Consider the following 12,595-nt stretch of genomic DNA (forward strand, 5'->3'; position numbering starts at 1 on the left):
CTCAACCATACAAGCTGTCGTGGCTTAGAAAAGGGAAAGAGGTGAAGGTGAGCAAAATGTGTCTTGTGCAATTTTCGATTGGAAAAAATTACATCGATGAGGTGTGGTGTGATGTAGTACCAATGGATGCTTGCCATATTTTATTGGGGAGGCCGTGGCAGTTTGACAGAAAGACACAGCATAATGGTTTCAGAAATACCTATGCATTCAAGAAGGATGGTCGAACCATTATCCTAGGTCCTTCAGATTTGAGAAAAGAAGGGAAAAGTAATCTGCTTTCCAAATCAAAATTTTCAAGAAGAGGCAGTGAACGCGCTCGAGTTTTTTGCCATTGTGGTGATGGAACGGAATTCTGACAGTCTCGAAATTCCTACCCAAGTTCTGCCCTTACTTGAGGAGTTTGCTGATGTCGTACCGGAAGAGTTGCCACCTGGGTTGAAATTTTATTGGGTGAAACGGCGTCTTGATCAATACACATAGCCTTTGGCTATGATTAACGATGGATTTTCGCGATTCGGGTCGTTTAAATAGTTTTTTTAATTATTTTAGTAATTTTCGAATTAAGGGTATTTTTGTATTTTTTGCGTTTTTTTTGTCATTAGGGTTAACACCCTTTATAAACTCGTTTTTAGGGTTTTGAGAGGCGTAGTTTTGGATGTTTTGAAAACTTATCGATTGTTAATCGATTGAGAGAACAGTTGTTCCTCGTTATCGTTTCGATTCTTTGTTTAGCCTAATTTCTATCGCTCGCATCGAGTAGGAGAGAGGCGGGACGAAGTGGGAAGCCACGAACCGGGTCCTGCTCGAGCTCCATGACGATGATCGGGCGTGCCGGTGGATGTGAGAGGAGTTCTTGCGGGACTTGAGGAGGGTGACGATTGACGCAGCTTGGCGAGGTCGCGGCATCGGCCCTCGCCGACGCCGACGAGGGTCGACCCTCGCCAAATCCGGCGAGGGCAACCCTCGCCCTCGCCAGATCCGGCGAGGGCCGACGCCGGCGACATCTGCCGGCCACGGCTATGGGCGGCAGAGGGAAGAAGGAAAAAAAAAAGAAAAGGAAAAGGAAAAGAAAAAAAAACAGAAAAAGGAAAAAAAAAAAAAAACTAAAAAGTTTTTAAAAATCCATTCGGTAGTCGGAACAGTAAATTTCTTGCCAGTAGGTGAGCATTTGGCCGGCCGGCGAACTCAGTACCAAATTGAGGCTGAATGGGCACTTTGGATATCAAATTGAGACTATGTCCACTTTAGGTACCAAATTGAGAAAAAGCCCCCACTTTGGGTACCAAAATGAAATTTTCCCTTGATTTTTGGGACACTGAGTATTGCGTCGGTTCTTTACGTACATTGGGAATTCTACCATGATTGATGTGCGAGGTGTATTCAACGATTTATACTTTTTATTAATCTTATGGTACACTTTTTTTTTTTCAGTTTTCTCACTAATATTGGGTAGACAGCTTGTGCAACCTTATTCTAAACATCTCGCATCCATTACTGTTGATCTGAGTAGCCAGTTGCTTGCTAAAAATAAAACCACTCGTATTAACAGTAAGAGATGCGAGAGGTGTAATAAGAATGATTACACCGTTCATATATTTAAAATGAATAATGTAAATCCTTATTCTAATCCTAATTATTTGAAATTAGGACCTTCATAATGCATGATAACATGACTCGTCTATTTAAATATTTATCTATAAACTCTCCCATATCTTCTTTATGGCAATGAAGCCCATCTTAATCAGGTAAATTCCGACCCATTAAACACATCACTAATCTTGTATACCCCGCTAGACCTGTCAGAATGGCCATACACTCATTTCTTAACCTATATTAGGCTAAGTTAATTATATTCAGTAAATAAGTTTAAAATGGTAAGGCTCAAAATAATATATGTGTTAAATGGGTTCGCAACTTACTTAAACCCAACCTACCTATATGACTCTCTCTTCACTTCATCTCGCCCTCATTCGATCTCGCGCTTGCTCACTCCATGCTCTCACTTTAGTTTAAGTATAAGTTTTCCTAGATTGAGTTAACTATAGAAGTGCTTTAGCAATATAAGTCCGGATAGATATGGGTTGCTAGATTTGTATTGCACGAAAATGAATCAAAACATGTTAAATGGGTCAGTTTAAGTCGGATCATTTTTTATCTGACCCACCCGTCTAACGGGTCTACACCCCAACTAATCACTCACATATCTCAAGCATAGGTTGTAGAACCACCTTGCACTCGGACTTAAAAAGAAGAAAAATGATGCAAGTGAAGATGCCTTGTGGCTTCATTGTTTTCTCATGAATGCAAATGATTGAGATCTCCTACTGGAAAAAAGCAGGTGAAGATTCAGGAACACGACTCGTGATCCGCATGTTACATGAATCTGAGCAGTGTCGTGTACTGATATAGACATACACGTGAGGATTAGTGCATGTTGAGGTGCTTATTACGAGGATTAAGTTAAACTAAGCTTAAGCCAGAGCAGGGCTTTCGAGGAGAGAAGCTGGCAGTCAATCATTCTAAATATGGACAGTTTGAATAGCATTTGTTTATGAACATGTGGTGTCAGTAAGATTGGCAAATCTTTGGATGGTTTCACCTACGGATTCGTTGGAGCGTATGGGGACTTGCTGCTGACACTGATATAACATTTTGAAAATCCAAGGACTATGAATACAACCGTTGTGCGGCCGGGATGCGCGAAAATTATTATAATCTTCTTCTTCTTTTTCTTTGGATTAGTATCGGAAGGGAGAATCAGGGAAGAAATTAGAGGGAGTTACTCGACGACTACTCTTATTGAGATTTCGAAGAAAAGCAAAGATAACATGAATTAACACGACATGCTCGCAATCTATTGTTAACATAGGATTTCTGATGATATACAATTATGCATCAACTTTTTAAGTTCAAAAGATGTCTTGTGTTTTTGGGGCAAAGTTATGCCTGAAATAGTCAGAACAGCTTTTTATTCTCCAGAGTTGATGACAAGAAGTCAATTTCCTCTGGATCTCCAAAGGTAAAAAAGTGTGTCCAAGTCCAATCGCCAACTTCAATGCTTAAGAAATGATTAAGGATGATGATCACTTTTCTAGGCCATGAAATACATAGTTTATGTTATTACAGTTCACTTGGATTTAACTCGCATCTTACCCGATACACGAGATCAATGCGGTATTCGATAGGTTTGGGATTTATTTACCTAAAATTAGATTTGCTCACCGTAAATCAAATGATTTTCAACGTGGAGGGACATTGAGAATGGATAATTTAGAATATAAAACTCTCCGCTTTTATATATCAACGCGCAATTTGTTAGGATGCACATGTGAGTTGTGTTAGAGAAATCTCACATCAAAAAATTGATGTAGTGTAGAGCAATTAATATATCTTAGTTGGCTCATAACTTATTGGCTTAAGCTTTTGAGTTACAAGAAGTCCAACTGGATATGTTAACAGGCTCGGACTTAGGCTCCCTCTTGGTGATCTCCTCGGGCGAAAGGTATCGGGCTTCTAATATGCACTCCTAACACAATTTAATATACAATGAATGTTCTTCACATTTATATTGTGTATTACTCGATTTTTTTATAGGCTCAAGCGAGGATTTTGAGCTTGTCCTATTTTTTTTATTCAGGTCGCCCTAGGCCTTTGGCCTCAGTGTCTCGAGCCCAAACTAATTTTCAAAAATAAAAAATAAAATATGACAATATAATAATAGAAATTACATTATAGAATCAATAAGCCTACATTACACGCAATAGTACCTAAAAATTAATTACTACTTGAAAAATATATAACAAATCACTAGGCCACGTGTGTTCTCCGTAAAGAACCAACGCAATACTAGACTTTATAATAAGATCAAGTTGGTAAGGATTAAAATATCTCTTCCTTTTTATAGTCATTTCCTGTGGTCAGTGGGGCAATTAAATAAAGTTATCTTTTAGTCAAACGGGAAAATTAACATCAAATGAAGAAGAATGATGTACCAATACCGATTGTAATAGTCTACGAAAATTATTTTCATTATCGACGACAGGTTGTATCTAGATATTTTAGCTAAAGAAGAAAATATTTTTTGTTCGGTTGTTATCATAAATTATACGAATGATTATTTTTAGAAGGTTGTTTTTCAAATCATTTATATCCATCGCAATAAATGGACACCGTCCTGACTAAAAGGAGAACGTGCTAGGCGCGTGGGACATCACATGGGACACGTCCCATCAGAGCCAATTGAGGCAATAGACAGCAGCCACTTGGCAGCGGCACATCGCCGTGGTCCTAGAAAACAATCTCTTTCCGGGGTCATGTGATCCACGGCACCCGAAGAGAAAGAAAAGCCACTTTAGTGGTCCCCACCTTAAAATAATCATTAAACAATAGGTGATCCTCTTTGGTTATTGTATGGCCCACTTCCCCCTAAAAAAAAACGAAAATCAACTTTACCTCGTGTCCTCGTTCTGATCGAGACTTTGTTTTTGTTTCGTAACATCAACTTTTGGTTGATACCTAAATTTGGCCCCATTCGGTTTCCACCGAGCACATATTAAATGGCACTCCAAATCTTTCGTGGCATCATTTGGACCGCAACTTAACAGGAGTAAGATTAGGGTACAACCGAAAGTTATGCTTTTTTTAGGAGATAACAAAAAAGTTAAGTTAGAATTGAGATATGACCTAAAATTAATATTTTTTTCACGAAACTTGCACAGGTTAAAGTTGATGCTTTTATTCGAAGCAAAAAAAGTTTTGGCCAAAATGAGAATCCGATTTAAAGTTTGTGCTATTTTAAAGAATCAAGGTTATGTGTTTTCTTATCACAGCGGGGGCATGTGTACGGATGTTTAGGATCGATGGCTCCCGTTCATTGACCGGGTCTACTCACGAGGTATCGTACTGTGCATTTTAGAAGGGGGCCAAAGCATAGACCCACTTTGGCGGGTATCCAAAACAATCAAAGAAGAAAGAATGGGAAAAAAAAGGCAGTGAAATCTAGGACCACCCATGCTTCTCACCGCACCAACAGGACAAAACTCTCGAGAGTACCTTTGAATGCCCACGGAATACATATGATTCGTCTCTTTGTCAAGGGTTCGTGAAAAGGAAAAAGTTTAATCTATTTTATAATTACGGATTACATCAATATATATAGTGCGAGTATTAGGGCTCACTAACAATGAAAAGACTAAACTACCCTTTAACACTCCCCCTCAAGTTGGGGCATAAATATCAAAGAGCCCCAACTTGTTACATAAAGTAGTCACTCTACTTCCCCGCAATGACTTAGTAAAAAGATCAGCAAGTTGGTCTTCAGTCCGTGTGTATTGAAGTGTTAAGTCCTTGTTCTGAATCTTTTCTCGCACAAAATGGCAATCTACTTCGATGTGCTTCGTGCGCTCATGAAAAACTGGATTTGAAGCGATATGCATAGCAGATTGATTATCACAACACAGAACTGAGGAAGTTGAAGATGGCATGCTAAGTTCGGATAACAACGTCATCAACCAAAGCAACTCACTAGTTACATGAGCCATGGCCCGATATTCTGCCTCTGCACTTGATCAAGACACTACCTGTTGCTTCTTACTTTTCCAACTCACAAGATTGCCTCCCAAGAACACACAATAGCCAGAAGTTGATCTCCTATTAGTAGGACATCCGGCCCAATCAGCATCAGAGTAGCCAGTAACACTAAAATGTCCATGATTCTTGAATAGGATCCCTTTACCTGGTGCTCCCTTTAAGTACTTAACAACACGTAGCACTGCCTCCCAATGTGTAGTACGAGGAGCACTCATAAATTGACTAATCACGCTAACGGCAAAAGAAATATCTGGTCGAGTGACAGTTAAATAGTTGAGCTTACCCACTAACCTTCGATACCTACTGGGGTCATGAAGTAGGTCCCCATGTTCTGCATCAAGTTTCACATTAGGATCCATTGGAGTATCGACAGGCTTAGCTCCCAGAAAACCAACCTCACTGAGGATATCCAGAACATATTTTCACTGTGATAATGAGATACCATCACGTGAGTAGGCCACCTCAATGCCCAAGAAATACCGTAGACAACCCATATCTTTTGCATTGAACTCTGCCTGTAAAAACTGTTTCAACTTTTGTATGCTTAGAGTATCACTACCGGTGATGATAATATCGTCCACATACACAACTAGGAGAACACACCCCGCAAAAGAAGTGGAACTAAACACAGAATGATCCACAATGCAACACCGCAAACCAAACCGAATAACTGCATCACTGAAACGACCAAACCAAGCACGAGGAGACTGTTTCAACCCATATAATGCCTTGCGTAGGCGACAAACACTAGTAGACTCCCTCTGAGCAACAAACCCTAGAGGTTGCTCCATATATACCTGCTCTGCCAAGTCGCCATGAAGAAAGACATTCTTGACATCAAGCTAATGGAGAGTCCAGCCATATCGGACAGCAAGAGAAATGAAAACACGAACAGAAGGTATCTTTGCAACAGGAGAAAATGTGTCATCATAATCAATTCCATAAGTCTGAGTGTAACCTTTGGCAACCAAACGTGCCTTCAGACGCTCAATAGAACCATCCGGTTGAAACTTCACTGTGAAAACCCAACGACACCCTACAACCTGTTTGCCAGCAGGTAACGGTGTAAGATGCCATGTCCCATTATGCTGCAGCGCCTGCATTTCATCCTCCATAGCCCGTCGCCAACCTGGATGAGCAAGAGCCTCTGCAACAGTACTTGGCACAGACACTTCAGATAAAGAAGCAACAAACGAGGAATTTGTAGGAGAAAGATAATCGTAGGATAAAACCTGAGAAAGAGAGTATGTGTATGACAAGATAAACCAGTATAGGGGGCAAACCGGAAATTGGGTTGACCAACACAAGAACGCGTACCTTTGCGCAATGCAATAGGAATATTAGTAGTAGGATCAGGCTCAGAAGAAACTGGCGGATCAGAGGCCGAGGCATAAATTGGTGGAGAATCATGCATATCCAATGCAGGCGATGACTGTACTACCTCACGTTGAACAGTACGACACCGTTGATAAGTCTTGTCGGCAAATTGAAAATCTGGCGACATTCTAGGTATGCTAGACAAGGGGATAGGTGGCAGGGGGACCATGTCCGAGGACAATGTATCTACATAAGGAGACACCGGTTGAGTAGAAGAAGAGTAATATAATTGATCCTCGAAAAAGGTTACATCTGCCGAGACATACAACCGCCGACTAACCGGATTATAACACTTGTACCCTTTCTGAGTTCGAGAGTACCCAAGAAATACACACTTGTCAGCCCGTGGATCGAGCTTATCATGACCAGGAGCAAGATGATGCACAAAACAAACACAACCAAACACACGCAGCGGTAAAGAAAAAAGTGGACTCACAGGATGGAGAGTAGAGAAAGGTATCCCTCCACGAAGCACAGAGGATGGGAGACGATTTATGAGATAGCATGATGTAAGAATAGCATGCCCCCAGAACATTTTAGGGAGGTTCATATGAAAAAGTAGATAGCGAGCAACATCCAAGAGATGGCGATTTTTTCGTTCTGCCACCCCATTCTGCTGGGGAGTATAAGGACAAGAGGTCTGATGCAGAATCTCATGAGATGTAAGAAATGGCTAAAAACCAGAGGAAACAGCCATATATTCTTTGGCATTATCGGAGCGCAAACATTTAACAAAAACATGATACTGATTGAGAATTTCAAAGTAAAACATACGAAAACTAGAAAAAACTTCAGTTCGATCTTTTATTAAATATAACCACGTTACACGAGAATAATCATCTACGAATGTAACAAAATACTTATAACCAGATATATCACTGATACGACATGGTCCCCAAACATCAGAATGGACCAACTCAAAAGGACTTGACACACGACTCTGGACACGGGAAGGGAAAGATACTAGATGATGTTTGCCAAATTGACAAGCATCACACTGGATAGGACTCCTAAACGATGAAACATTAGCAAAATGACGAAGTATGTCAGGCGGTGGATGACCCATACGACAATGCATCTTAAAGAAGTCAGAGGTGGTACTCTTCTGAATAGTGGTACTCTTCTGGACGGCAGCAGCAATAAGATCTTTGTTTAGATAGTACAGCCCATTGGACTCATGCCCTCCACCAATCATCCGTCCGGTCCTCAGATCCTGAAAGACACAACCAGTGGAGGTAAAAGTCACAGAGCAATTCAAATCTTTGGTAAGGGAACTAACGGAAAGCAAGTTATATGGAAAAGTTGGTAAATGGTAAACAGATGAAAGAGAAAGAGAGGGACCCAAGGTTACATTCCCTTGGCCAGTAATGTGGGATTGTGAACCATCGGCAAGTGTAACAGAACTAAGTGACATGGAGGTGATACTAGATAATAAGTTAGAATTACCGGTCATATGATTTGTAGCACCTGAGTCTACGACCCACGAAGTGGGCGCAGAAGAGAGTAAACAAGACGAACTACCTGAAGAAGTCTGTGCCAAAGTAGCAGCAGGAGTTGAGGAATCCTCCACCTGGTAGGAACGTACTAAGGACTCATACTCAGCACGAGACAACATAATGGTGTTAGGCAGTTCTCGTGACTGATCAGGAACCTTCTGCACTGGAGACTCACATACATCAGCATAAGCAGCCTGTGGACGAAGCTAGGGATGTAGAGTGTTGCAATAATTCTCAGTATGGCCAGCTCGTTGACAATGGTTGCAATAACGTGAACTTCCAGTACTCCTACCACCATCTCGGCCACGACCAAGAGAAAGACCAGATCTACCACGACCACGAGGACCACGCCCTCGGCCTCCACGACCACCAGACGACTGAGAAACCATAGCATTTGCTACTGTTGCAGAATAGAGTGCAGATGATGAAGTAGGCATGTATCGAAGGACCCGAGAAAAGACCTCATCAACTGATGGAAGAGTACTCTGAGAAGTAATCTGCTGTCGGAGAGAAGAATGAGTAGGACCAAGCCCTCGAAGAAATAACATAACTCTCATATCTTCCTGACGCTTGGCCAACTCTCTAACGTCATCAGTAGCAGGCAAATAAGTGTCAAGTCTCTCGCAAAGAGTGGTAAACCTAGAATAGTAATCGGATATAGACATATCTCCTGCACGTAGATCAAATAACTCTTCCCAAACATCACAAACACGGGTCATGTTATCTCTTCCTGAAAACATAAGAGCACACTTGTCCCAAATGGTTTTGGCTGATGTACACCGCATAAACTGAGGACTAATCTTGGAATCCATAGTATTCCACAACAATGTCCGAATGGCTGCATCGCCGGAGCGCCAATCATCCAGCTTTGCTTTATCCGAATGTGGAGGTGAAGTCAGATAACTCAACTGCTTGGTAACCAACAAATACGTCTCAACCGCCATAGACCAAGAAGGGTAATTGGTCCCATCTAGCTTGACAGAGCTCAACTTCAGATTAGTAAGGCTGGTATCCATCCTCACACTTGATTCAGGGTTTCTAGCCATGCGAAAAATTTAGTGGAAAATTGAAAACACTATCATATATATGTGGCTGTGCATGAGTGGGGCACTAATACACCAGACCATCAAATTCGCAGATGCATGTCAGGAAGAGATCCTAGCCGACTGTTGCACGCCTGCACCATATATCTTCTCTTCATTGGTGAACTTCTACGTCTGCACCATATTCACTCAGGACAAAAGAAAGAGCTTGATAGCATGTCGATGTTCGAAGGGCCAGAGCGATTTAAAGGTTAGTGCGTGTATTTCGGGGGCTAGTGACAACCCTTGTCTGACTCTTTTCCCAAAATCACGAAGTTTCCCATTTAATCTAAAAAACAACTGAACAGAACTCCACCAACAGAACGGAACAATGCCAACGAATTTGCCTCGAGAATTCCCGACGAATAGCAGAAGACAACAACGCCCATGAATTTTCCTCGAGAATTCGAAATCTGCCTATTTTCCCAAAAGCAGCTTCGATTCCTTCTCCAATTTCCAAAATCAGCTTCAATTCAGAATCTGCTCTCTCTCCCCATTGACTACCAAGTCAATTCCTACGGCCTTGGATCACAATTAACTCCTAATCTTGGCCATGGATCACAATTAACACAAACAATACACTCTAATGCAAGAAGGAGAACTTTACCATTGGATGTGCATATCAAGTACGACGGTTTTGATGCGACCTAGCGTGACGCGGGACTCGCGCAAAGAGGGTGCGCGACCCGCGCGAGGAAGACGCGCGAGAGGCGATGTACGAGAGGAAGAGACGGGCAAGCTATTCCGGCAAGGTGTCGATGGCGGCGAGTCGTCGCTTCGTCAACTAGGGTTAAAAACCCGCTCTGATACCATGTGAAAAGGAAAAAGTTTAATCTATTTTATAATTACGGATTACATCAATATATACATATATATATATATATATAATGCGAGTATTAGGGCTCACTAACAATGAAAAGACTAAACTACCCTTTAACAATCCAGAATTCCAGATTGATGAACGGAACCGATGTATTATTGGATGGAATGTTAAGGACATGAAACTGCTAGCACATAGCATACCTCATTCGTATCGTATGGGTTGTTGCTGCATTATTTCTAGCAATTAAGTGGACTGACTGTTTACGAACGGGGTTTCGGACAATTCGGGTTTTGCATCATCTGTCTATAGGGTTGTGTATCGGTCCGGTCCAACTCGGGAACCGAACCGGATTGGTTACTGAAAAGTAGCTCAGCAGTCGGCACACGTACATACCCACAACCGCTCTTCAGAGTTTGCTGCAGGTTTTGGACCGTAAAATGGAAACGCTGATGATAGTTTTCCTTTGTTTCAGGGGACATGGAGCGAAAGCTTTCTGCACTGTGTTATAGAAATGGCGGTGTTAGAAACTTTGCTAGTGTTGCAATGGCGACTTGAAGCTAATAAGCAAGCAAGAGAGCAGAGGACTGTGTGTGTATATATATATATATATATATGTACACACACAATTAAAAACATACTGGCATATCTAAAACTGATTGCAGGCATGTCTCTCCAACATCATTAAGGTCTCGAACCGTTCCACTGAGTATATACCGAGCAATTTGTGAAGGCATCGACCACCACTCTGTCGGTTCATCCTAGGATGATGATTATAAACTTCTCGTGATGTTTCACTTCGAGTAAGTGCGAGATATTTGGTCGATATGACAATTTCTTTCTCGGGGGAATAAAGCAAAAAAGAATAGTATATAGTTTACGTGCATGTCCTTTCACTGATCAACTGAATCAACGTTGCAACATGCCACAATCAATATGATTCCGCAGATCTTCCCCTTTTCGAGTTCCCTAAATTGTGACAAGCAAATGCATTGCAACCAAGTTCAAGAATCGCGAAGGCTGTCCTTAAGAAGCATCGGAACAATTCGCAATCTCCACTTTCCGATTCACACAAGTTTCGACTGGAGTTTTGACGAATTCCCCATCCAACATTCTGCTCTTAGCGAACGACTGCTCGAAATTGGACGAATCGAGCAGCAAAACAGCGCTCCCAGGATGGAACGAAACACACTTGTTCCATAGGACTGTGTAAAGAATTGTCATCTAAACTAATTTGCTAGGTGCTTCTCATGGGGAGTTTGCCATCAGACCCGAAGGAAGCGACAACAAGAGAAAACTACTCAGATCCGCGAGGGCGCAAACAGAACCGCATTAGATTATCAGATCTGCACAGCCGTTTGGCGGCAGCAGCAACAGCAGTCCTTGTCGCTGCTGCTAACAGCTGACCATTGGCTTGAATTGAATTGGAATTAGCTAAGCTAGGCCAATCCTCCTTGGTGCAATGACCAGACTCTCAGCACTCGCTCGGACTAGAGAGAACCGACAAGCGGCACTTCTTCTTCCTCTGGGTATGGGAAAGAGGACAGAAGAGCCTCTGGAAATACACAATCTACTTTGCCTTTTTGGGGGAGAGATGGATATCTGCGAGTGTGGAGGAGAAGGTGACAAAGGTTTTCTTTGCGCGCTGTGCGTGCGTATGTGTGTGTTCTGAAGTGAAAGAGTCCCACATGGACTGAGCGATGCCTTACGGGCTCTTTGGGCTCCAATAAACAAGGTGGTAGTGCCGTCGTACCGAATTACGCAGCCGCGCGGTGAGCACAGAGCGAACTATTCTTTCGCCTTTTACTAAAGAATACCGTGTGCTCGCCGCATACAGCGGCATACGCCAATTTTTGGAGGGCCTTCTCTGTGGAGTAGGCCCACACCAGATCCAGTTCAAAATTAGTGCGGTTTGCATCTCGATTTCATGGACTTCGGAGGTCCTTTACTTTTTTGTAGTGAAGCATTGTAGCTTCGAAGGTATTTTTGAAAGTCTGGGCCTAGTGCAAATCTTCCATCGTGGTGGTGCAAGATTTGCTCTTAGGACGGTAAGTGAGTAGGGCTGAGGATTTGGTGAAACAATGGACGATAACATTGATTTGGAAGCTAAGAAAATCAATGGCAATTAGCGTGTTGTGTGTTAAATTCGAGTCAATATATAAGTTTGTCAGTGTTTGATCATTCGCATTTGGCTTCATCGCATTCCGAGTTTTGCCTTTTTATCGAGCCCG

The 12,595-nt window shown here is 42.0% G+C and overlaps 1 non-coding gene across 1 annotated transcript; it reads left to right on the forward strand.

Annotated features, from left to right (window-relative positions):
• The first annotated feature begins 12,127 nt into the window (after positions 1-12,127).
• Positions 12,128-12,244, forward strand: LOC115680329 (U5 spliceosomal RNA). Its single transcript, XR_004005632.1, has one exon. It is a non-coding gene; the product is annotated as a U5 spliceosomal RNA (small nuclear RNA).
• Positions 12,245-12,595: the final 351 nt, after the last annotated feature.

Source organism: Syzygium oleosum, unplaced genomic scaffold (assembly GCF_021117445.2).
Source record: "Syzygium oleosum isolate NSW1041296 unplaced genomic scaffold, Sole_v2.1 Sole_v2.06, whole genome shotgun sequence".
Taxonomy (NCBI): Eukaryota; Viridiplantae; Streptophyta; class Magnoliopsida; order Myrtales; family Myrtaceae; genus Syzygium; species Syzygium oleosum.